The sequence below is a fragment of the Meleagris gallopavo genome, chromosome 8, assembly GCF_905368555.1.
Source record: "Meleagris gallopavo chromosome 8, MGAL_WU_HG_1.1, whole genome shotgun sequence".
In the NCBI taxonomy this organism is placed as follows: domain Eukaryota; kingdom Metazoa; phylum Chordata; class Aves; order Galliformes; family Phasianidae; genus Meleagris; species Meleagris gallopavo.
The window spans coordinates 3,204,060-3,231,363 of NC_139411.1; the positions used below are offsets into that span (position 1 = coordinate 3,204,060).

General features: G+C 42.1%; 1 protein-coding gene across 9 annotated transcripts in view; it reads left to right on the forward strand.

The window, feature by feature from the left end:
* The window catches only part of PCDH15 (protocadherin related 15), a 682,309-nt gene that overhangs the window by 257,710 nt on the left and 397,295 nt on the right, over window positions 1-27,304 (forward strand). For all 9 annotated transcript variants that reach the window (XM_085229238.1, XM_085229233.1, XM_085229230.1 and 6 more), the window contains one exon: window positions 10,218-10,265. The gene's annotated coding sequence lies outside the window, so the exon portion shown is untranslated. The remainder of the gene's footprint in view (window positions 1-10,217; window positions 10,266-27,304) is intronic.

The following is a 27,304-nucleotide window of genomic DNA, read 5'->3' on the forward strand; positions in this document are numbered from 1 at the left end:
CACGTATTTATATCCCATAATTAAATAGCTGTCCAGGATGATGGCAAGTTCTGAAATGTTTTGGAAAGATTGCGTGATACAGATTAATGATGAATGACTGGTCCTATTTGGGTGATGTGGGAAGAATATGGGAATGCTGTCTGGATGGGCAGGGATGGAGTCAGGGAAGTCAAGGTACAGATGGAATTAAACTCGGCAAGGGATGTGAAAAACAGCAAGAAGGGATTTTTTAGATATGTTTGACAGAAGAGAGAGGCAAAGGAGTGTGTACCCCCTCTGATAAATGGAAAGAGAGAGCTGACCTCGGACTGAGGTGCTTAGGCAGTTCTTTGCCTCCATTTTCATGTCAGTCAGGCTTCTGATGTCCCTGAACCTCTAAGTGGGAGTCAGGAAAGCAAAATCCCTCCCACTGTAACAGTGGAGTGAATCTGAAACCACCTCATGAGGCTGAATGTGTAAGGGCTGGAGCGCCTCTCCCATGAAGACAGGCTGAAGGAGCTGGCCTTGTTCAGCCTGGAGAAGAGAAGGCTGACCTCTTTGTGGCCTTCCAGTCCTGTGTTCAGAAAGACGCATGTGAAGTGCAAGGAACACTTGTGAAAACTGGTGCAAATTTCGTATGATTACATCACTTGGTCTTCTTTGATAGCACCCTTCCAGGCTGCTGGTGTGACAGATGAGTAGTGCCAGCCCCAAACTTGGTTTTCAGCCCTTCATTTTTCAGAATTTGTGTGTGTGAATTTTCTAAAAGCATCACTATGCTAAAGCCCTATGGTCTGCAAAACTAAGTAAGGGACAAATAGGACACACATGGTTGTGTTTAGGTGTAAAACTTCGTCTCTGCAAGTATCTTGTGGAGGTGGAGCAATTTTAAATTAAGGTTAGGGCAGAGGTGTCACCTACCAACTATGAAGCAAATATGTGAGGTAGTGCTGGGAAACTGTACCAATTCAGCCATCTCAGAACCCTTTTCTTAGGCCTGATAGCTGAACTCTTCCTGATTTGTTTTGTCCCACACCCGTGGCAGTTGTGCACTGTCGGTGCCTGCTTGTCCCAGTGCTGTGGTACAGCCTCCAGCATAGCAGATCAGAGTCAAAAGAGACAAGCTAACCTTTAGGATGGAGTAAATGATCTGTCTTATGGTATTTTTAAATCGAGTTTTGCTCTGAAGGGAGAGTAAAATGCATGGTACTCATTCTGGAATGAAATGAAGCATTGAATAATATATCCTACAAATATTTAATTAAATGCATGCTTTTACTCATCAAGAGAGGTGTTGGACACATGGTCAGGGTTTCTTCAGCATTTTAAGGAGAATAATTCAAGAGTGCAAGGAGGAATAGATAGGTAGAGCTAAGATGATGAGGGATGATTGTCATTCAAGTCACCATGCTAATGAAGCTCACCCTACAGCATCTGCAGAACCTGCCAGAGCAGGCTGAGCTGTTAGCAGGACCTGTGCTAGAGGCTGATGGGTGGCAGGAGGTGACAGAGGACTGACTGGGGATACCTGGCATCTATGTTTGGGTGCCTAACTTTAGAACACGTAGCAGATAGTAATTGTACGAGAGATACATTCCTTTTCTGTGTATCGCCTGGTGGACGGGGACAGAGGGAGAACTGCTGTTTGCTTCAAGCTAAGTTGCTCTTTTAAAACATTTCTGCCTGCTCTTCTCCTGCACACATGTGAGAAGTGCAGTGTAGGGTAGCTCACCAGTAATGTGGTTATGGCTGAGTGCAGAACTATCGCTTTCTGTGCATGCTGTCCCTCTGGAGTGTTTCTAAGCCTGTCACAAGCATGTGACAAATGCTAGACAGGAGGCCGTCAAGTTCAATTTCTTCCTCCATTCACTTGTGTGGTATAATAAAGAGTGGAGTTGCAGAGGCGTGGATGGTACCGGCCTCAGCAAGATTCAAGAGCACCTCAGTAGGGACAAGAAGGTGATTTTAAGTGGTGTCGACACATGCAGAAATGATCGGTAATAATGAAACTTGAATTTAGTCATGACAAGTGCTAAGCAATTCCAATCAGAGAGCAAGCTGCTCTGCACAGCTAATAGGACTGAAGGAGGTGGCAGGATGGGCGACTGGTGGGGTGGCCGTGTGTGAGGGCAGGTGGGCTGGGGACGGTCTCCTTGGCCTTGGGCCTCGCAGGGGATGGACAGGGAAAAGCAACTGCAGGTGATTTAGTGGGATAGAATGTATAAAATGAAAGCATCCAGCGGCCAGGCAGCGAGCGGGGCTGGGAAGCTGCCCGTCTGCCTCAGCAGCTGTTCAGGAGCAGTGCTCTCCGTTCCCAAATTGCCCTGCCTTCCAGCTGGTCTGGAGAAACTTACGGTCCTCCTGCTAACCTGTTGATGCTCTTTGAAATCAGGGGCACTTCTTCTCTTTTCAAGGTAAAGAAAAGAATGCATGCAAAGTCGTTTTGAGCTGCTTGCCGTGAAAACAGCTCCGTGACTGCTTTTATCCATGCACCAAATTACCCGTAAAAGAGGATAACAGATTAATTCAATTAGTTTGATTTAATCCCAATAGTGTATTGTTTTATTAAGGAGTGCCATGGCATAATTAAGAGTTATAACCGATTAAACACTTTATAACCATGGAGCTATTAATTAGTACTAAATTACAATAAAATTAACAAAGTAACGTAAACAAGGCACATAAATATTTTAAAACGACAGTGACAATGTATCGACTGAAAAGCTTCTTATGTAAACCGTCTTCAAAACGAGTTTGACTGCAGAAATTAATATTTACATAATATAATTGCAAAAGTGGAAATGGGGCAGAGAAGTCTCCTTTGACAAGAAAAACAAATTTGTAGCCAGATATTCTAAACTGCGTGGTGAAGCCAAGCCTCTGAACTCAGCCTTGTAGTCTACAGGGAGAAAATCTAAAAGTAAAACTGAATGTCATCTTGAGACCTCTTCTGTTTTTGACAGTTTTTTTTTTTTTTTTTTTTTGACACATTTGAATACAAATCGGGAGAGCTCATGCATTGCTAAGCCTTAATGTGGCTGTGATGTATTAATGCTGCATCTCAGATCCTGTTCTCGTTCTCAGGGATGTCTGGCTGTGTAAGAAACTGCATGCTTAAGTGATTGGCTGGGTTGGTTCCTCCACAAATTCAGGGGGACCTGCAAGCATTCATTCGCCACTGCACATTACCTGGAGAAATAGAAAAGACATGGAACCGAAATGCAAAACTGCAGGGCCCATGGCACTATGCAATAATATAGAACTATTTCTGAGCTGTTTCCGATCCAGCATCCAATCCATACACATACACATGCATGTTTGTGATCCTCAACATCCTTGGGCTTGTAGACACTCACTTGCTTTAAGGTGCTGGGGATTTTGCAGATGGGTGTGTTGTGGTGAACATTAAAGGGCGTGAGTTGATTATTTTCTTATTAATTATATTCATTTGTGGCTGAAGAGATAATGGGGGAGATGGAACTAAGAATTAATTTATTTGGAAGCTTAGGTCTGTTTACATGGCTGAGAATCTTCTTGAATAAATCCATGTAAATAGGGAAAATATTGAAGAAGTCAAACACAGCCTAAAATGGGACAAGGGAATAAAAAACGGAGAGAACTCTTGTTCAAGAGTGTACTTCTCAAGAACATTACTGTCTCTTTCAGAGAGTGGGGGAGAGAGCTCAGTGCTGAGCATGCACAAGCGTGGAAGAGCAGCCACTGGTACAAAGCTCAGTCCAGTTGTGTCATCCAGATCCCATCATCCCAGTTCAGGAACTCCTGCTTGTCTGGAGGAGAGCACCAAGTCTGGGTGAGGGATTATGCCTGGGACTGTACATCATCCGCTCCCAGGGTTTGTCTCCATTTGCTCTCCTTTTGAGCATTTTATTGGAAGAGACTGGCACCATGTTTTATGCATTAATAAGGAAGTTGGTATTAATTGAGTTAAAGCCTTTCCAACCTGAAAAAGCCAAATAATAGTAAAAGGTACTGCCTGTTTTTCTCCTTACATCTAACCAGTGGGACCATCCTGTGTTTTGGATGACCCAACATTAAGACATCCTCTGAATGGAGTAAGATCTCTTAGTCCTTAATGAACAGAAAGGAGCAAGGCACTGTTCCCATGTTGTCTTAGTTGTATCCAGCAATACTCAGCAAAGAACACTTTCCAAAGGCAGGTAGCATCCCCGGTGAGTAAACTGAAGGCAAAAGACTGAGATAATACTAATGCTTCTCTGCTTCTGGTTTGAAGTGACACTGGCGCTTCATTCATTTTGCCAGCAAGATTTCAATTGATTTCTTTTGCCACGACACCACAGACACAGTATGTGAAAGAGGAGATGGTAAGCTGCTGGGTGAGTGCAGGATGCTCCTTCAGTGAATCCTGGTGCAGTGTGACCAGAGACCATTGGAAAGGAATTCTTGGGAACACATAGAGTGGAAGAAAGCTCTTGTCAGCATAACAGGAGAAACCCAGAGAGAGGGAGCTCTAGTGTAGATTTTTCTATGAGAATGAGTGGTGATCGACAGACAGAAATCAAAGGGAGGATAAACTCTTGATAAACTGTGTATATGTGTGCTTTAGTCACCTGTGCTTTATGTTTCTAAGAAGCGTCTGAGCGTCGTACATTTCTGCATGCTTTTCTAATGTCTTCTGGGAACTGTCTTCTCTTTTGTCATATTTCTAAAATGATTCACACAATCCCAGCAGGGCTTTCACGGTCTACAGGTTGAGGTGTGAACCTGTGTGATCTGTTGTGAGTGTTGTTTGGACTACAAGCTCACCTAAATGAAGTTTCAAAAAATGCGAGAAATTCAATGTCTGGTTTTACTGCCTGTTCTATTAACAGAAAGACGCTGGGCTCAGAGATGTCACACTGACGGGCTTGTCCCAGAGCCAACTTTCTAACATTGAGAGTTTTTAGGACCCTGTCTGCAGATGGCTTGTCTTTCTGAAGGGAAGAGGGTTGCAGGGAAAGACGAGATGTCTGACCACAACTTCAATTTGTAGTTACTCACTTTGGACAACATTTCTGTAAAGAGAGCTGAGCTGCCAAGAAATTCTCCGCTTCCACTTTGGAAGTTGAGTTGTATAGTGAGTGAGAATAGAGTTGTATAGTGAGGAGAATATCACTACAGAATCACAGAATCACAGAATTGTAGGGGTTGGAAGGGACCTCTAGAGATCATCGAGACCAACCCCCCTGCCAAAGCAGGTTCCCTACACCAGGTCGCACAGGTAGGCGTCCAGGCGAGACTTGAATATCTCCAGAGAAGGAGACTCCACAACCTCCCTGGGCAGCCTGTTCCAGTGCTCCGTCACCCTCACCGTGAAGAAGTTCTTACGCACATTCGTGCGAAACTTCCTATGCTGCTACATTTGTGCTCATCTTGATGGTATCTTTAATTTACACAAATTCTTCTGGCAGAATCGAGCATTTTTTTCTACAGGAGAGGAGAAAAATGTTAGCATGCCAAGCGAATCTGCTTCCCTGCTCCAAAGCTGCTGAGTGATGTTGGTTCTCTTAGGAAAAGGGAACACAGCTTCATGCAAGCCGACTACACAAAAACTTCTCTGTGGGAGGAATGGTCTTAGATATCTGCAGCCAGACGGATCAGAGTTCAGTGCTATCAGTGCTGCACCGTAGGACTTCATGCATTTATCCTTCGTGACCCTTGAAGTCTTCAAGGTCCTTCCTCAAAATCTTGTGTTCTGTGATGGGTGAGGCTGGTCCCTCCAAAGGATGCCTTGTGAAAACCAGGAGAGAACTTGAATTCAGCATGAGCTTTAAGCAGGGGAGAGCCTTTTTTGTGAGCAGGGGAAAAAACATGTGGTTAGTCTGTGCAGAAAGCAAGTTATGAGTATTCAGAGAGATGTTAAACATTCGTGATTTCTTTTTGGTTTACTGAGTGTATCCTAGCAGTGTAAGGATTTGAGATCAGACACCAAAAATTTGTAGAGATGGAGGTTGCTAAGGTGTTAAATATGGAAATACATGTACTGTAAGCATCACTGTAGGTAACATTTCCCTAATTAAAATAAAGATGGTAATTTTCAGAGATGCCTGACAGTTTCAAGATTCTTGCCTCATGCAAAACGTGGATTTGCATTCCTTAGATAGTTTTGATGATATTACTCTTCATGCTCATTTTAACGTACTTTTACAACTACTTCTCAGTCACTCGTTTTAGTGAAGGAGAGAAGAGGCTGAGTGAAAGTGAAAGCAGAGAGGTTACATCAAAGGTCGAAAAGTAAACTTAATGAATTGAACTTTTCAGAAGTTCCTATCGAACAATATCCTCCATGAAGTGTATCTGCGGCTGGGCCAGCAGAGGTGGTGGTTTCTGGGAGGTGAGGGTCATGGGACCTTCAGGTAAGTCATGAGCTGAAGTGTAACCACCTACTGGAAACCCTACCCTCAGCTTAAGCCTTACGTCTCTCCCTTGTTCTTTATTCTGAATATCAAAGCTTACTTCAAATCAGAACCCAGATACTTTTACGCTGTTGGTTTTTTTTTTTCTTTTTTTCTTTTTTTTTTTTTTTTTTCTTTTTTTTCTTTTTTTTACGTGGCATTGGATAATGGCTTGGCTGAGCCAGCTGCTACACACAGCTCTGGGCAAACTTTAAGTGGTGGGAAGGGAACAGTGCTCGTTGTGACTGGAAGCATGCTTGGAGTAGCCAAGGAGGCTGGAAGTTCCCTGATCTCACCATCTCCAGAGCCTGTCTGAACTGTGAGCTACAGGGTCAGCAGTCTCATGACGAACATGCTCCTAGGACTGTAAAGACTGGGAAAGAGACAACTAGGCCTTTGATCAGCTCTTTCCACCATGTGTAAGATCCCTTTTCTCGAGTGATATGTGCTGTTGGTGCAGATGCACTCGGGGATGCTGATTCCTACTCCTGGGCTTAGTCATACTCTTGTACCTTCTTGCCCAATCTGTGTTCCTATTCTTGGTTTTGTCGTCTTTCCTCACAACTCCTTGCTGGAAACCCGACCCTTCTTACAGCAGATAATTTTCTATTTGTATACTGGAAGTGTTCGTACTTACCCATCAATTCCATCAGTCTTCAGGAAATTAATAATTGTAGGCTTCTAGGCAGAACTACTTCATGGCTTTGGCATTGCTCATGAGTGTTCTTCCAAGAGCAGAGTTTTCTGAATATGTCCTTTTTCGAGCTTGTCCTTTTTCCTCTGCTACTGGAGAGATATTTTATCGTATTGCTCAGAAGGGAGAAAATTGTCCTCAAAAACACTGAGGATCTTTGAAATTTACTGAAAACTTGCTTCAGATTAAATGGCAAGATTTGTCTTTTAGGCAGTTATCAATGGTAGAAATTAAGTGAGTCTTGAATTACAGCCTTGAGAATGCATTTAGTCAGCAAAATAATTTGAAATGATTATACAAACATGCAATTTGTGCTTCCTCTGTAATTTAATGACAATGTACACATCTGGTTACAAGAGAAGATGGCAGCAGAATTTCAGGATGCCTTCTGTTGGTTCTTGCATCGCTGAAGGAGCAGCGTAGATAAGAGGTCAAACGTCCAATCGTTGATCTGAGATTGGGTTTAGCTTACTGCATAACTGAAGGGTCCCCAGTTCTTGCCTCCCAGTTTGAGTTCAATACTACATAGTATTTTCAGACACGGGCTAGGAATTAGTTCTAAATTATATAACAAGCACTTATTTGAGTCCACCATACTGGTGTTATTTTCTTAAGTTTTTTTATATCCCTTCCCTTCTGGGATTAAATAGAGGTAACGTTTGGCTTTGGAGCATTGGCATATCTTTGAAGTGAATCCTTCAATCCTTTGTGTTTCCTGCGTTTCGAGTCAGTTTAAAGTAATTTTGGTGAATGTGCATGAGATTGCCTTTAGAGGAAACCAATCCAGAAGCCCAGTTCCAGTGGCACCAAACACTCTGCAAAATGATGAATCTCTCATCCACTTGGAACCACAGGTATGGTGGGGGGGGTGTGAGTGCAGCTTCCAAGCTACATCACACAATATGTGGATGAAGACGCCTTACATCTGCTGATCCCTGCTCTTGCCAGCAAGCCAGTGTCACAGGCACAGTGACCTTCTAGCACAGTAGAAAACTCAGGGCTGAAGCATCTTCCTTTTTTTTAATGATAAAATCCACTGTTATCACTATCTAAACAGCTTATGCTTCTGGAAAATAATGTGTGAGACTAAAAGCCCTTGATGAGTGTGAGGAAGAGTGTTCTACAGCGTGAACAACAGAAAGCATGATGCATCTTCATTACAGAAATTCAAAATGACGATCATTTATCATAAAACCTGCTGACAGTAGGCATTAATCTGTTCGTAAAGCAAGTAGTAAACCTCGTTCCCATGGCAATGCAATTTGTTGTATTCTTCCACGACATGCATGGAAGGCTGGGCATTGTCTGGATGAACAAATTGGAACCTTAATGCTGTAGGTCTCTGTGGATGAAATATGTAATTGTTTTGGTGGAATATTGGATTGGTGGTAACCATGGTGCTGGCTGATAGAACAGTCCTTTCATACAGAGCAGTGCTTGTGCTCCAGCAGCAGCTGTCCTCCTGTCCTGTTTGAGCAGTACATTGTTTGCCTACTAGAAGGCACAGAAACACAATCAGATGTGCTGTAACAAACTGCATATTGTTTACTTCTTATGTTTGCTCTGTTTTTAATTTTTTGTGTATACGTTTTATGTTTTAAAGGGAGAAATGATTTGGTCTGTCTGACCTGTCCTGGAGAAAAGTTTGCTATTCTTACATACACTTTGCTGTTACTGAAGTTACCTCATTTTACTTCTTTATTTTGAAGGCTAATAAAATAGCATTTATTTGCTTTTCTGACATCTTGCTTGAGGTCAGCACCCACCTGTGTCTGCAGACTTCCATCAACCTTAAAAAGCCTCAAGTTCTTTTATAAATCCTTCCTACCCAGCCTACCATGCATTCATTCCACAAAAGAACAAAACAACAGCTTTGGTTATTGCAGAGTGGACCAGCTGTACCTAACTATGTCTACTTTCTGCTCTAAGAGCTTGGCAAGCTGGATAACTCAAATGTAGGAAATAGCCTCTGTGCTGTGAATTAACTGCCCTGAGAATAAGTTTTGTTGTTTTATTGATCAAGTCATGGCTTTTTGCATATTCTGGATAATTGAGTCCTATTGTGTTGATAAGTAATGAATACTGAAATGAAGGAGAAAGCAACAAGATGCAAAACATCTTTGCTTCACACAAAATTGGCTGAAGATAATGCTAATGGGTGCTCTCACAGTAAAAAGAGCTGGATTTTGCCAAGAAAGGTGAAATGATCCCAGGAATGATACGATTCACTTGTCAAGCTAGCTGCTAAGAATGTAGAAGATCCAACCAAAGAAAAAGTCCCATTCAAATGCCCTGAGTCAATCCTACCCGTGAGATTTGGCCTTTGGGGAGCAAGTAATGCTCAGCCCATACTGTAGGTGTGCTTTGCACATCATGGCTTTTTCTATTCTGGAATTGTCTTACATAAATTTGGTTTAGGTCTGTTGTCCCTGACCCATCTAAAAATAGGTCCATGTACTATTTTTTAGTTTCAGATTACAATTTTGGGCATGACATTTGGAACCATTCAGAGCTTGAGTTTTGTTAAACATGGTTAGCTTACAGTCAAATTTTCTGAATGGCTCAGCAAACTATCCAGGCAGCTCTAATCCTTGAAGTACATGCAAGGCTTGCTATTCTGAGAGGAAGCGTGCACGCAGGCCTCCAAAAGTTTGATGCAAGATGCTACTAGGATGAGGCAATCTGAGGGAAAAATGGGAGCGTACCCAGTAACCACTCGTTTTGTCTGGTGGGCTCCTCACATCTCCCTACTGTCCTGAGGTCTCCTTTTCCTGTTGGGTGTTTTTGGCTGGGGAGTGACAGAGAACGTCCTGAGGTAGAATTAGAGATAAGTGCCTGTTAGCTATGTCTTAAGGTAGATAGTACAAAAGTATGAAAGTTAATGTGAATTTTTCCTTCGTTTCTTCTTGGTATTCTTCATGAAAATCAACTACTTCAACAGAAATCTTGGCATTGTTTTCTTATTTGAAGCTACCTTCATCAGGAATAAAATAGCAGATATAAAAAATCTGTTTGTTTTGAAGGCTAAAACCCCTCTTTTAAAAAGGAAAAATGTATGATACCACGTGTTTTTATCAGTTGCTAATTAAAATATGAACAATATTACTAATTTTCTATTTTCTGTTTTCCAGGTAATCAACGTATCATCTAAACATTTGTGCCTGAGAAGTGCAATTAAGGTACCGTTATTTCCCATTTAATATTTTCATGCTTTTGGCAAAATTGGTTTCCAAAATTCACTATCCAGCAATCCATTTAATAACATGCATTCCCGGAAGCTCAGACTGCCTCTTTATGGGTTGTTTTCATGTCCCACTTCATCTGGTGCTTTTCCTGGAAACTGCTCCATTCTTTTACTTACATTTCTTATGCTGAAATGTCTGTATAGAGTTATATGACGAGAGGAAGGCTTATGTGATGCACTTGTGACTGAAAGTCATGTCCTTTATAAAGATTAACTTAGAAAACGATGTGGGGAAGTGATTGAAAATCTATCCATCGGAAGCTTTTGGAATGATGTCTGCTGCACGCTCCACAGCACTAAGAATTAAATTGTTGATTTGAATCACAAGATGGAAATCAGCTCAGCCACTCTGCTGTACCGCAGGGAAAAGATGGTTCTTTTTGTTGGAAATGCATGTCATGACCTGGGTTCTCTCTCTTCAAATCATGTTTTCACTTGTAAATTTTTACCTGGGATTTCAAATAAAGAGTAGCAAAGTAAAAGAAGGTGGAAATATTTCAGGTTTTTTTTTGCTGACATTTTGCACTGAATTCTGATGGTGGTGTAAACTTCAGTGAAAAGATTTTCTTTGCTATGGAAAGCACAAAGGAAGTATTAACTGCTATCACACTAAAAAGCCTAATTAACAATACTTGGCAGTTGTTCTAAAATGACATGGTATAATTCTTGTCCATGCATTTCTCTTCCCACTGTTTCCACTGCACTTCTAAATGCTCCATTATTAGTTTAATATTGCAAACATTACAGTACCAAGCCATCCTACGTTGCTATGTATGTATGTGTGTATGCTCAATGACCAGGTGAGTTGTTTCTTCTTCTACCAAAAGGAGAGATGTTGTTTCTGTTGGATCTGTGTGATTTATTTGCAGGAGGGTAAGGGATAGGAAAGCTGTCATTTTTATTAGTTACCTCTGTTGCAGAAACCGAATGCGTTACTTTTCTGATTTTACCTCCAGCCATGGTAGCAAAAGATCATAACATACGTTTCAATATGGGGACAGTGCTTTTCACCAGTGCATGCTAACATTCGTGCAAAGATACTAAAAAGGAAATACTGCAAGTTACACACAAATTAGATTATTGCAACCTTTGTATTTACTGGAAAAAAAAGTAATCAAGAACATAATAAAAGTGAAAAGTGGGATAAAATGCAAAAAAAAAAAAAAAGTGTTGGAGATTTTCTCAGACTAACTTAACGTTTTGTTTTTGCTGAGAAAAGTGGATGTCTCAGACTACAGTAACACAGTGGGCTTAAGCTATCTAGATTTCAAGGAAGCATTCATTCAGTACAGTTCCCAAAGGAAATTATTATTTAAAGTGGAGATGGTGCAGATTAATAAAGGAATTATAAGAAGCTGGCTCAGGCTGATAAGGAGCAGGGGAAAGAGGAGACTATGGCAACCTGTAAGGAGAGGTGGCTTACCAGGTTGCAAGAAGCTCATTAGAAGCGTTCATAAGGGATAGGTCTGTGGAGTGCTTCCTTTAGTAATGTCAACACAAAGTCTTTGATAGAATTTGTTAAGCTCGCGTGATACTGTGGAGGACACAAGTGTTTAATGGATGATTTTTGTTGGCTGTGTGGATTAGTATAACAAGGACAGGCTAAAATTTAATAAGTGTGCTGCCATTCTCTCACTGACCATTAACAGGGTTGGGTTTTGTTTGTTTGTTTGTTGTTGCAGTAAACAAGAGATGCAGCTATATGGAAGTTCAACATTTTTTTAATGGAAGTGTCCTACCACATAGCTGAAACTTTTGTAATCTGAGCAGTTTCCTTCAAATCCTTCTTACCAAGAAGTCACAATTTAACCTAAATAATTTAGAAGCTAGGAAATGAAATTCTTTAAATTCCAATCAAAAAGATTCTTGGATTTTAAACTTTAAGTTCTGAATGTTATCCTGTGAAGTCTGAGGCAGCTGCAAGTGGGAATCCTAGCCTTGCATTGGATGTCCATGTAGGAGGTTGCAGGACTGCAAGAAGTGACAGACACGGAATTGATCTTCACATAAGCAGCGCATCTGCCTCCTCCTGTCCAGAAGTCTCCAGTCAGCCCACAAACCTTGAAAGCAGCTAATGCACTTCAGTGCATTGCCCTTGCAAGGGCAGTATGGCTAAGCTTTACCCTATGCCAAACCCCGTGAGAATTAATCACTGAAGCCAAAAGGACGAGATACTCTACTTTATTATCATAAAGTTGCACTTCTGCCAGATAAAAGAAAAGCTGTTCAGATGAAAAAACGTGGTCTGTAGATAAGAAGCAGAAGTTAGAACTGAATGATCAGTTTTCTGAGTGAGTGGATGACGGTAGGAGGATCTCAAAAGAATCTATGTTAAAACCTGTGATACTGTTCTGATAAATGACCTGGAAAAGATGACAGCGTGCTGATGATGCTTTTATTCAGAGCAGCAAAGATGAGTGCTGACTCTGTAAAACTGCAGTAGGATTCTGCAAAGCTAAGTGGCAGAGCAAGGCAACGGCAGGTGGCATTCAGCATAGGTGGGTGCAGAGAAGGATGACAATCCCACACACAAGGTGAGCTGACCGTTGCCACCAATTGACTTAAAGAAATGTTGGGCATAGATAGAGCTGTAAAATAAAGAAAGATTCTTCTAGGAAGATGTTACCTTTAGTTTCAGCAGTGGATGTAAAAGCAAACAATATTTATTAGCAGGAGTTAATAAAGGTAAAGACTATATGTCCTGATGACAAGCTTAAGGAGTGTGTGCACGAGAACCTAATGAAGTTTAACAAGGCCAGGTGCCGAGGTGTTGCACTTGGGTCTAGGGAATCCCAGCTATGACTACAGACTGGGAGAAGAGCTCATAGAGAGCAGCCCTGTGGAGAAGGACTTGGGGGTCCAGGTAGATGAAAAACTGGACACAGCAGTGTGTGCTTGCAACCCAGAAGGCCAACTGTACACTGGGCTACATTAGAAGAGGTTTGGCTAGCAGAGCAAAGGAGGTAATTGTCTCCCTTTACTCTGCCTTATGAGACCCCATCTTGAATATTGTGTATTCAAGGCCCAGGGCCCCCAGTACAAGAAGGAAGCAGAGCTATTGGAGCAGTTCCAGGCTAGGAAGATAGTCAGAGGGCTGGGGCACCTCACCTACAAAGACAGGTTGAGGCTGCTAGGCTAGTTCAGCTTGGGGAAGAGAAGGATCTAGGGAGACCTCATTGAGGCCTTGAAGAGAGGTACTTGAAGAGAGCTTACAGGCAGGAGGAGAACTGACTTCTTACTTGATCTGATAGTGATAGGACAAATGGGAATGACTTTAAACTAAAAGGGGGTAGGTTTAGGTTAGATGTTAGGAAGAAAGTCTTCACTGAGAAGATGGTGAGACTCTGGAACAGGTTGCATAAGGATGTTGTGGATGCCTCATCTCTGGGGGCGTTCAGGGCCAGATTGGATGGGATCCTGGGCAGCCTGATCCAGCCCGTGGCAAGGAGGTTGAACCTAGATGATCTTTAAGGTCCCCTCCGACATAAGCCATTCTGTGATAAGAACAAGGAAGAAGTAGCAGGCAAATGTTTCCCCCTCTCCTGCTCTGCTCATTTCTGTTGCATAGGCTTTTTTTACTTGTCATCAGAAGAAGATAGATTTAAGCTTGGAGAATTGTAGAGAAGGACAAGTATTGGCATGGTGTGCCTCCGGACCTCGCCATGAAGGGATCGATGTGCTTTCATAACAAAGCAAACGTCTGCTTGCTTTTTAAAAATATATTAAGGCCTGAAATACAAGTGAGGTAATAAAACATAACAATACTGATAGAAAATCAAGTGGATTTAAGTACGTCTTCAGTATGCTTTGATTTGAAGTTAAAAGACATACAACCAAAGACATGAGTGAAATTCTCAAAGGACTCTCCAAACACAGCTGAGACTCGAAAACAGTATTTGCTTACATTGGATTAGTCTCAGAGGATGTTATGGATGTTTTCATGTGACGTATTCAGCCACCTCAGAGGGCTAGAATATCCATACTACCTCCTCTGCTCTCCTTCACTTTTCACGTCATATAATTTTTGAGATAGAATCCTTAGAGTTGGAAAGGAGTGTTAAACATCATCTAGTCCAACTGCCCTACAATGAACAGGGATGCCACAGCTAGATCAGGTTGCCAAGGGCCTGTGGGCAACCTCTTCCAGAGCCTCACCACCCTCACTCTAAAAGACTTTGTATATAACTTAAATTTACTATCTTTAAGCTTGAAAACAATTTTCCTTCTTCTGTCACAACCAACCCTCCTAAAGAGTCTGTCCCCTTCTTTCCTGTAGGAAAGGTAACCTCACAGTCTTCACTTTTCCAGGCTGCACAGCCCCAGCTCTCTCAGCTGTCTCACAGGAAAGGTGTTCCATCCCTTAGGTCATGTTTGCAGCCCTCCTCTGGATCAACTCCAACAGGTCCATGTCTCCAGGTGAGGCCTCACTAGCACAGAAGAGAAGGACAGGATCGCCTCCCTCAACTTGCTGGCCACACTTCTTTTGATGTAGCCTAGGGTACGGCTGTCTTTCTGGGCTGCGAGGGCACATTGCTGATTCATGTCCAGCTTCCCATCCATCAGCACCCTCAGGTCTTTTTGGCAGTGCTGTGCTGAATTCTTTCATCCCCCAGCTTGTATTGATAGTGAGGGTTGCCTTGACTCCAGCTGCATGAGTTGGAGGTGCAGAAGCTGAATCATAATGCAGCAGTAAATCTGGGACTGCTTTGTTAAGGACAGAGGGAGCACCTATATATGCAGTTCTGTCTGTAATTCCTTGAAATTAGAATATGTGGAGTGTAATATTTGCTTGAAAGATACCTGCACCTTATATTTCCAGTGACTAACAATAATTATAAAGATGCATTGTAGTAATAGGGTATGAAAAATATTCAGTATTGGGCAAAAAAACCTTCAGGCTTGTACTTGTAGAAACTTATGCTGCTATGTTTTTACTGATAGAGTTAGCAGTGGAAGATTACTATCAGCAGACAGCACTACAGTGTGTTTACACCTTCGTATTCTCTGTGGACATCCCTAGATGGAAGAGTCCTTGCAGAGAGGTGGGTGTTGGCTGTTGGATGTGGCAAGACTCAGGCTATGTTTTTGCTCACAATCAAATGATATTAGATATATAGGGTCTAAATTATTTGGAACCATATACAACATATGTACTAAAAGTCTGAAAGATGATTCAGTTATTTTAAAGCGTCTTAATTCCATAAATAATCTTGAGGGTATCTTGAATGTCAGGTGAAAGAATGAAAAGGCAAATCAAAAGAAGATTAGGAATGTGAGAAACCCTAGTCATGTGAAATAACATATTTTCATAGACGTGCTTTTCATAAAATATCTAGAATGATAGAAAATATTGCCCTATTGTGTGGCTTGTCGTTTCAAATACAGTATTGAACACTTTTGTCAGGACTGAAGAAATCATGAGGATGTGAATCTAATTAACTAGTTAATAATGAAGGGAAGTTCTAATATAATGAGTCAATTCTTGGGATTTTGAATAACAACCTCATATAGAAAAAAATGTGAGAAGTGGGAGTAGTACAAATATCCTGTCACTGTTAGCTTGCATACTGTAATCGGACCCTGAAGGACAGCTGTTTTGGGAGAACAGATACCCATTAGAAAACAATTGCAGGGCAGCAGTTTGAAAGGTAGCCAGAACCTGCAGATGGAAACTTCAAAATAAATAAATAAATACTGTTGTAAAAGGTAACCAACATAAATAATGCAGGGAATGCATAATATGTGGCTCATTGTTCAAAGCAGCAAGGAAACGTGTTTCTGCATTCTGAACAATCTAACTGACGGAGCAGCTTTGCAGTGAGGTTTGCTAAGAGGGAACTGGAGTTGGCCTCCTGGGAATTTGCAGAAGTAATGTCAGGGCTCCTGTAAACAGCAAAGACTACCATCTGCACAATTATTATGTTGCTTCATGGTGCTTCATGCCTCTCATTTACTGTAACAAAAACTACTTTGGGATGTTTCATCCTGGATGAATCCTTTAACCCTTTATGAAGATAAATGCAGGAGGAAGGTGAGAGAGAGGGGATGAAGAATAACGTTTGTGTTTATGAATGCATGTGTGAAGTGCCAAAGGATAGGCAAATGCAGAGAGTCATCCCAGGAGCAGCTTCAGCCATGAGATAGCATTTGCTTCAGACTTTTGACAGAATTATCCTGCCAACGAATGTTTTCTGTTCCTATAGCAGCATGATGATGATGTGGAACACATCAAGCAGCAAGCTGGTGGTCCCTTATTTTCAACTAAAGGAGATGGTTTCTTATCAAAGGAATTTTCACTGAGTAATGCCAGCCAAGACATGTTTCCTTCAAGACCAGCCCTGCAACAGACTGCTGAGTCTCAGAGTGCGGCATCAGTGCTTTGCTGAGACAAGTCACACATCCAGTGGATGGGTGGACACATCCATCTTCCAGTGGAAGAGGACTGGTCTTTTTAAGAAACAAACAGCAAAACCCTGGAGAATATTGATGTCAAAGCAACAACTGATAGTTTTGTCTGGGAAAGAAAACAATGCTAGACTTGATTCAATGCTGCTAATTATGAAATAGAAAACTGTAAACTCATTAGTAGAAGCTTAGTGTCAAAACTGCCTGCTGTTCTGCTTTATGAAGAAAAATAATTTACTGCTTGGACACCAAGGACTAGAAGCTTCCTGTGAGGACAGAAAAATAATTGTGATGAGTATGATGTCCCAGTTTTTGAAATGATATTTCCCCTTTTGTGAGTAGTACTTTTCCCTAAAAAGGTAGTTTACAACTGGTTTTCATCGTGAGACCATGAAGTATTTCATTATCCCAATAATGGTCTCCAATCACGTTACCTGCAATCTCTTTAGCTTTAGAATAGCCAGTCCTCTTGCCTCTATTAGCTGTAAATCGAGTCCTGTAGCTCCTTCCACATGAACTCCTCGGAATGAACTAACAACATTTCCCATCGGCAAAGCCTTGCATCCTCAGGCTTAATCAGCTTAAGCCCTAACCCAGGAGCACCTTGTGGGTTCAGTACTGCGTGTAATCTGCTTTCATTGTGGGGGCTCTGTTCCTGAGCCCTGGTGCTTGTCTCCAGCTGCCAAGCTATGAAGCAGTAACCCTACGGCAGCGCTGGTGGCCTTTGCAGTCCCAGTGACTGCGCTCTTTCATGGCCGTGCTCTTTCGTTGCTGCCTCGCTCTTTCATTCTTACAGCGTAGGCAGGCAATGATAGCCTTAACTGTACTTCAACTCTAATCCCTGTTTAACTTGGTTTCGGACTTTTTTCACCTCTCCCACTACGTGTAGTCAAGCTGCCTTTGTAGGAGATTCCTTCCTTCATCAAGGACTTTCCCTATTCTATAACAGTTACCGTAGGAAGGCATTAAAATAATTAGTGTAAAATAATTATGGTATTTTTGTACTTCTCCATTCCCTTGCTACTTGGTTTGCTTTTTGCATCACCACTGTGCAGTTAGGCATTATCAAGAAGATATATATGTATGTACGTGTGTTTGTGTGTTAATTTTCAGCTCTATTATACTATGAGATATTGTGCTGAAATTAGAGAAGTTGACTTAGAAATTCCTGTTATTAATGCTTACTGATAATCATTCTGATGGTTTTGATGTGGGAGTGAAGTTGCTGGCAGAAGTGTGTCATAAACTAAAGAACTGACATTAACAGATAAAGGAGCAGATATTGATCCTCCCCATGTGAGAAGCCGGTGTGAAATGAAATTTTTAAACACGTAGCTTGGTTGGTGAAATCTTTTGACTGGTGAATTTATCTGATTTGAGTTTTTTTGCAAGGTTTTCCTATTACTGTGTAAATAATTGTAGTGTGTAATTGACCTGATTTTTTTTTTTTTTCCTGCTGTCTGGCAGTTTGACTTGTCTGGGAATCAGTTTTGCCACCTTATTTGATGCCACTAGGTGCTCTCAAACCCATTCCTGTTCTCTTTGGAGGTAGCAAGGAGCAGAGTATGAGTAGTGTGTAACTGTCAGGGTGTTTTGACAGTGCTGTCACAAGATTTCACCATTCCTTAGGGCAAATTTTGCCCTACATAAGCTTGCTTAAGGGCGGGAGTATCCTTGTTTATGACAAAAATGGCTTTGTTCTTACTGAGTTGAGAATATTTTGATTAGTTTTGCAGTAACATCTGGATCACTACTGTTTCTTCACTCAAAGTAGTTCTTGCACATGAGAATGAGTTCTTGCAGTGCTCTTGTCTTACGGTTGATGCGTGCACTTGAATCTGACTCTCCACTTGACCATAGGGCTCAACTTCTTGAGCCATATATTTACCATATGTCCATCTTCCACATTTTCTCCTTTAAAACTGTGAAGAATAAGATATTGGTTGCTAATATAGCATCACAGTGCAAGCTAGCCAGCCAGCAGCACTAGTAGCTTAAGATCATTGGATATCTCTTTTGAAACAGTTTGTATTCTTACACGCACTATTACAAGTTTGCTGATAGGCCCCATATTTTACTATGCATTGCACATTCACGCACACCAACAGTTATGCTTCTAGCACATGCTTTTGCACATAAATAGGATCATTATCTGAAGGTAATCTGGTTTACAGATATTCTCAGTTAAGTAACTGCAGCTCTAATTTGAATGGTCAGACGGGCACCTCAGCTCTCATTAGCACTTCAACCGTATGGCTTTGATTCAGTGCGGGTCCTGAGCTATTACAAGGCACCTCCAATAACCCAAGTTGTTCCTCCTGATTCTGCTGTGTATTTTTAGGACAGAAAGCCCCAGGTTCTTTGTGATGGTTTCCTGCACTGTAATGTCACCTTTTAGATTGCATCCCTTGGGGAAGTGTAGTTATTCGTGTTTCCCAAAAGAAATGCGAGACAAAGGAAAGGGAAGAAAAGTATGTTTTAAAGGGAATTACGAACTGTTAGAAAGCAGGTGCCAATAAAGGAATTCCTACACATAGTCAGCCCCAGCAAATTTTGCAGTTTTGACTACCCAGAAGAGAGCTGGCAGCCAAATCTGTGTGAGACAGTGTCTTCCTCAATCAATGGGTGCTCCTCCTTTGGCTGTGGTGCTGTTGCATTATTGAGTCTATTAGAAGTGTATATTTCTGTCTACACTTCAAATCAATTACTTTTACTGTTTTTATTTAATTTAGTCTCAGGACTTGATGTTTCTTTGTTGAATCCTTCTATGATTATTTTTATGGTCAGTGAGAAAGTCCTCCCAAACCTGAGTATAATATTTCCACAATAAGAATCAGTAACACGGTGACCTTTCAGTCCCAAGGAGAGTGCCTGCTTAACAACTGTTCAGCTGCCTGCCTTGGTGCAGATTGACATTTGCAAGGTTGATAAGTTGGGTTATTTGGATGTAAATCAACACAGAAGGAAAAACAACCTCAACAGTTATGATAGCAGAGTCCACTTTTCCTCTAGCTGCTAGATAATGTATCACATAAATTCACCATCAATGCATAATTTAAATGATGGCTACTACCATGTACCAGCATAGAGGTGTGAAAAAGGAGACAGTTAAAATACTGAAAGATTTGATATATTTCACAAGGAAGAAAGAAAAATGCCAATCATTGGGTTTGCTGGTTATGCTTTAAAGCATCTTTGCAACCAGCTGTCTGTCTTGATAAGTCTGTATCATATATAGGGATTAGAAACAGGCCTTAAAGTATGAGTCATCATGAATTCTAATCAGGATGTGCTAGCATCTGATAGAGAATTTTTTTTCTTTATTAGCACTGCCCTTTGAAGAACCTACATCTTTTCCTACGCTTTTCTGATAACCACAGGGGTCAGCAGTTCCCTCCCACCAGCCATAGCAGCAAGCATTCTGCCTGCACTCCCTGTTCTTAGCATGGCCTAAGCGTCTTTCAAATCTGTAGAAATTTATTCTTGACATAACCAGGATCACTGGCATACACGGTAGTTTTAACCTGAGAGCGAGTCTGCTGAGGATCTGAAGAAGTTTGCAGGGAGGTCTGTATCCTTTATTGCACAGAGGCATAGCAGTAACCCTAGAATAAAGGTGCAGAGTCTTGTATAACACTGAGTTGAGGAGAAGAACATAAGATCGTGATCTTCCTGACGCACTAATGCTTCCCCAGGGTTTGAATGGATCTGTCATTTGTTTTGAGACGCTCAACAGTGCTAGCATAGGCTTTGCTTCTGTAAATATCAGTGCTTCAGAGCAGCCCTTAAACCCTTCCAGACACTGGAGAGCCTTCAGCAGCAAGGCATACAAATGCCCTTAGGAAAATGACAAAGCTGGCTTGGATTCAGCTCACAGCATTCACGTGTTATGACGGTGTGGCCCCACTGAACAATCTCATACGCTCTTATTCTCCATCTTTCTGTCCTTTTTAGAGATGTGCTCCTTTTAGAGAAGACTCCTGGGAGATCTCATTGTGACCTTCCAGTACTTGAAGGGAGCGTATAAACAGGAGGGGCAACGGCTGTTTACGAGGGTGGATAGTGATGGGACAAGGGGGAATGGCTTTAAACTGAGAGAGGGGAGGTTTAGGTTGGATATTAGGAGGAAGTTTTTCACCCAGAGGGTGGTGAGGCACTGGAACAGGTTGCCCAAGGTGGCTGTGGATGCCCCATCCCTGGAGGCATTCAAGGCCAGGCTGGATGTGGCTCTGGGCAGCCTGGTCTGCTGGTTGGTGACCTGCACATAGCAGGGGGTTGGAACGGGGTGATCATTGTGGTCCTTTTCAACCCAGGACATTCTGTGATTCTATGATATGATTCTATGTGGACATACTGTTAAAGCCACCATTGCTTTTCTAGGCAAATTAAAAGCTTTATTTAGAAGCTTCCCTGCTTATCCTGGGCTTCTGACTCTCAAGGGCCAGTGACTAATTCAGCATGGGTGTTTTATTAAATGTGACTGCTTATAACGTCATGCCGACTTTGTAAGACCTACTTCTTCTGAATTATTTACAGTTACTGCAAACATTGTCATCACAACCAAAGGTGGCTTCCATTGACCTAACAATCTTGTTATTTTTACATGGTTAGACTTCAGAAAATATATTCTTAGTGTTTTGCTGTTAGATAGTTCTGAGCATATATAGCCGTATCTGTACTAGAAGTTGTTCCGAATCAAGCTAAAGCTCAGACAGAGCAAGCCATTCCTCCTGCATCCCAGAAGACCTTCAAAGGGGTATTTCTGGAATACGGCATATGGAAAGATAGACGTGCTAGCCTTCATCTTTCCTGGCCATGCACATTGGTGCTTTAGCAAGACAGATTTGATATTAAGTTAGATATCCCTTTCCCCATGCTCGGCCCATGTTTGAGAATACTGCTTCTCATTGTCTCTTGTAGTGCTGTCATTCTCTTGAGAGGTTGCTGCCTGTCCATCTGCACGAGTTAGCAGTAATGGCTTGGTCTGCAACACTGAAACTTCTTGTGAATGATTCCTTTGTGCACAGACTCAGCTTCCTTCTGTGTGATTTCTTCTCAGACTCTTTCGGATCCTTCTTAAGACCTTGCTCATGTTCCTTTCTGCAGCACGATGGTATGTGATGTGGGCTTTGTCCTCTCTGCCAGGCTATGACAAGGCCATTTTGTGTGTCATTCATACGCAGGTGTGGAGGAATTCAGGTCTGAGCCTTACCTTACTTGCCCTTCTCTTGAAACTATTACTAAGAACGGAAAAGAAGCAACTTAGTACATTTGCTAAATAAGTGATAGGTTCTCCTGGAACATTCCCACACTTGTATAAATCCAGGCTGTCCCCCTGTCCCATCACTGGAACATATAATTAAGTATCTAGAAAAAGAGCCTATACACATATATATTACTCATTGGCAAATCTCTATCCTAAACATCCAGGCATAGCCAACACCATCTCCTTCATTCTCCGTGACCTGCGAGTCAGCAGAGTGAAACAGCCCACTGCCTTTTATTAGCTGCAATGCACTGGGCATGACAGCTAAATTAAATGCCAAGTTTGGGAGAGCAGTAATTCAGCTCTTGATTGAGTTATGTACCAAACGTGTCATCCCTGTCTTCCAGAGAAACATGACCTCGTCAGAGAAAATGTCTTGCTGTGCCTTAAAATGAAAGGACCGTGGAGGTCGCTGGTTGTTCAAGGCTCCGGACCCTCACCACCACCTCTCTACGTTTCCAGAGTTGTCAACAATATTGCTTAGGAACTAGAGAGGAGATGAGAGTCCACATCTATGCTAGCCCCACAGCCTCACATGCACATGTGGCTGTTATTGTGATGAGCTGCCTTCACAGCAGAGAGAAAACTGGTTTTAAAAGTTCTTTCATTGCTGATAGTTTGGGTAGGCTTGGGTTTTTTTTTGCCTTTTATTTTTTAAGTGAAAAAATTAGTCTTGACGAAATCTAATTTACTTCTGCTTTGTGGCTTTATGAGTTGCCCTAAGGATTTCTGCTTCAGCGTGACCAGCCCCTGGTCATGAAACCTTCCTCCTTTTCACAGGGAAATGCTGTGGATGAAGAGTTACCATCTTCACCTGTGCTGTGCTTTGAAAGCAAGCATTGTTCAGACAGTCGCAGTGAGATCAGGACTGGCTTCAGTTACTGAACTTAATGTGGGCTGTAATAAGATCTATCTTACTTGTGTGTTTGATGTGTAAGCTGCACCAAACCCCTGAAGTTGTTGCTCCCATCTGCATACAAGTACTTCTGCTCTACTGATATCCTACTTTGCAAGCAGAAACTATCAGACCTGGAACTATGTTGCCTTTGAATTTGAAACTCAGATCAGTCTTTAATGATCAGGTTATGGCATCAGGCTTCTTCCTGACAGCAATTTCAAAAGTGCATCTTTAGTATGCTCCAAACAACAGCCAGAGATGAATTAGGAAGTACAGAGCTCAGCTATGTAAGAGAGATCATCAGGAACTGCCTTTTCTGATGATTATTTTCACAGATTGACTGATTTATTTATTTACTTTCTTATTTTACCAAAAAAATGCAGCCAGGTGTGTGGGGGAGCTGGTTGTTCAAAGGCAAGGCTACAAATGGCTGGAGCTGAGGGCAGCTCACAAAGCAGGAGCTTATCCTGCCTTAAATACAAATTTACTTAATTCAGCATCTCATTCAGCATGTTCTGTTGTCCTTTTTTGCCTTTCAGCTTTCTCAGGAGCTTTTGAAATGCTAAAAGGCAAAATGCAGCAAAGTAAAACACAAGAAGAAAACACTTGAAAAATAAAACTGGTAAAGGTGTCTTTGCCATTGAAGGTGATTAAGACCAATTTAGACAATATTTTCCATGCTTCTGGTAGCCCTACAGGAAGGCTCTGCTGTGATCTGTAGCACTGATTTTAGGACAAACTATGCTGGTGTTGGAACAGAATTGTGAAATCTTTCTACAGCAACTGCAAAGTTCATGTTTCTTGCACATTTGGGATGAAGAAAGGTACAGTTGTGACTTATCAGGTGCAGGGGAACTGTGAGGTGATGGCTTAAACTGGTGATGGAGCACATGGTGAAGGGGTGAGGCTGGCTGAGGGAGCGCAGGCAGATTGCTTGCACCTGTGCTCCCCAGGTGACCAGAAGGGCTGGACACTGATTCTATTCTGTGACTCACATTAGGGCCCCCAGGGCACATAAAAGGGCCAGCCACTGAAGGGAGAGCATCTCTTGGGTCTGGGCTGCTTGTGGAGGAGTGCTGTGTGACTGGAGAGCTGCATCACCAGTTAGGTGAGTTCAGTTCTTTTTTCTGTATGTGACTATTTGCCTACCTGTGAATACTTAGTCTGGTATTGCCAGCAGCCTGTCAGAAGCATTTTTGCTTCTTTTTCGGTAGGAAATCAAGAAGGCAGAATATTACCTCACGCTTAAAAGCTGTCTTGTACATTATGCTCTCTTGGAAGTATTTTGCTTGTTTGTAATCTTACTTTGTGAGGCCGGCAACTCCACTACTATCATCGTAACCCTTTTGTTGTTTTCTTACCTTGTTGCTCCATTCCTTTTTGTCCCTTCCTTGTTTGCCGTTAGCTGTAGCAGGAAATTGATAGGGGTAGGTGTTTTGGGTACTGGCCCTGGAAAGGGTGAAGCATTAAAATATAATCAACTTCTTGTTCTGATATTTTCTCTGTTTCATATAGATCAACGTGTATCACGTGTATTGAGTGAGATCTACGTAACAGATCTGCATTAGTCATAACTGCAGTATGAGTGCAGAGTGCATTTCCTGCTCTCCTTTGCACATGCAGCTGTAAACTTTGGCAGATGTGTTCAAGAGGCGTCTGGATGAGGTGCTATGAGATATGGTTTAGTAGTTTGTGGTAGCAGTAGTGATAGGAGGATGGTTGGATGAGATTATCTTGTTTCTTTCCAACCTTTGTTTTTGTGATTCTATGAAAGGACCAATGAAAACTACTTTCTGACTTCCTGTGGCAAGCTTGGTCATCTCTTTCCTCCTTGTACAGGCGGAATGTGTTAAGGTGCTGGTATCTTATTTATTCAGCTGTAACAGCAGGTTGTGCCTTCTTTTCTTTGGCCAGTTTGCTTTGAGTGGATGTTCTGCTTTTTCTGAGAGGCCTGAAAGCCAGTGTATGTTCAAGTTGTGTGCACAGGTGGGCCTGTAGGAGCTGCAACTGCTGGAGGGGCAGGGACAGCTCAGTTTTGCAAACTGCTCTAACGAGGGGAAAAAAGCTGAATCTAAGTAGGGGCTAAAATCAAGTTATTGAGAAATAATCCCAGCTTGGGAAGACAGAGCGGTTGTTTTCCTTACCTATATCATAGAAGTGTTGCACATTCCATCTGGAGTGGTACTGCAGCTTTGTACTGGGCTGTGGGCAGGCTTGGTTTTTGGGTAGCTCTGACAGGTAAAGCCATCTCTGTTTGCTTGCTTTTCTCTAATGGGGTTGGCTGTTTTCAGGTTAAATCTGGTTTGTTTTTTATTTGCTATTCATAATACTTAAATAAAGACAAATAATTTTCTATATAACACATTTAAATGAACATAGTGATTGTTATTCCTGCAGTCTTTACTCACAAACTGCATTTTTTTTTAAATCTCTTAGTGCTCCTTACTGATTGGATATTGTTGGACCATTCTCCCCCTGCCCGCGTTGAAGTTATGTCTATGGCTGGCCATGTTGTCTCACAGAAGCACTTCTCCTGAGCAGGGCCTGAAGTTCTGCCTATGCTTGGTTCGTGCTGCTTCAACTGGACTCAGATTTTTCATTGCAGTGTACAGTCATGGTCTTCTATACTCCATACCTTCCCAGCATCTCTCCTCAGTACTGAGCAGACCCATCCCTGTGCCGTGCACGGGGTATTGCTCCTTATTAAGCACAGGCCTTGATGCTTACCCATCTCTTGGGCTGTCTGGTGAGCAGAGTGGGTCGAAATAAGAAATCTGAGTGGAAAGGAGTTAAGTACTTGTCCACTGAAAATGTGCAATGCCTTCATTTGGATGCCTGACTTGTTTGGTTTTTCTTTCTGTTTGTTTACAGTAATATTTTAACTATTCTGTATTTCCTAGTTGAAGTAAAATATTTATAGAATGAGCTCTTGTTTTTACTCTAATAATTAAAAACAAAACAAAACAAACAAACAAAAAAAGCTCTGAGCAAATGGCTTTAAATATACTGCAATGCTGTTAGAGCTCCTAGGAGCTTGTTGCCAGTGCCGTCAGCCTCAAGGCACTGGGTCATTCTGGGTACTACAGTGGGGGAATGGGGATGGAGTTAATGCCTGGCACCAGGGAATAAAACCCTGGTTGAGCCTAGAGGCAGGCAGTGATTCCTTACTGTGATGTTCTGGCATCACTGTGGGTGGATCTTGCAAAAATGGTTTGCATGGGCAGCAAGAGATCAGCTTTTTTAAAGCTATGTGCATTCAGGGAGGGAACTTGCCTTGAAGAACTGGCAGTTTCTCTTTGTGGAGATGATGACTCTGGAGGCAGTGGACCTGTGTTTACTGTGGGTGCCCTAAGCAGCCCTGGGTGCAGAGAAGCAGTGTCCTATGGGTTGGCTGAGAGACAGCAGGTGCTGGTGCTGGAGGGGAATTAAGCAGACAGCACACTGCTAGGAGACATGAGGTTGCTTGTCCTAGTGCTGACGGTAGGGGTTCCAACCCAATCGCACAATAATAGGAGCAGGTAGTTCCTGAATATATGCGGAGAAATGGATAGATTGTGAAGAGCTGCCTCTGAGAAACAACCATTACTGGATTGAGAGCTTGTGGGCTAAAATAAGAGACCAGCCCAAGAAGGACCTCTGGCGATCAATGTCTACCACAGGCCTCCCAGTCATGGAGAGCATGTTGGTTAGACCTTACTTGAACTATGAGAGGCATCACCCATCAGGATGAGAGCATGCGAGAATGATTTCAACCTCCCAGACATATGCTGAGGAAAAAAAAATAGTGAGCTGGAAGCCATCCAGGAGACTCCTGGATTGATTTGAGGATAACTTCATGGTCCAGGTATTGGACAGACCAGAAACAGCTGAGATGTTACTGGACCAGCTGTTTACCAGGCCCAGGGCCCCCTGCACAAGGAAGACATGGAGGTGTTGGAGCAGGTCCTGAGGAGAGCCTGTGGTAGCAAGTTGGAACTAGATGACCCTTAAGGTTTCTTCTAATGTAAGCTATTCTATCATGCAGGGATTATAATTTCAGTTGTAAATCATAGTGTGTGAAGGCAGAAGTTCATTTTGCTTTGATGAAACTTGTAGGACATTAATGGTGATGGTGGAAGAGGGTTTGTGAAGCCCTATCTGATCCCTTTCAGTTACCTCACTTCTCAGTTTTTATTTATTTATTTTTAATGACCACAGTAACTATGCTTACTAGGAGCTTCTCACGTAATTTGCTACTGAGAGACAGAAAATAGATTTGGCATTGTTTCAGACTTTTTGGATTAAATGTTTCCATTTGCTAATGACATATCTCCTCCTCATTATGCAGCAGTAGATTCACAGGAGCCTTTCTCATGTAGCAGTGGCCTGTGTAGCCAGATTGTTTTCTGCTGCAATGCAGCTTTAT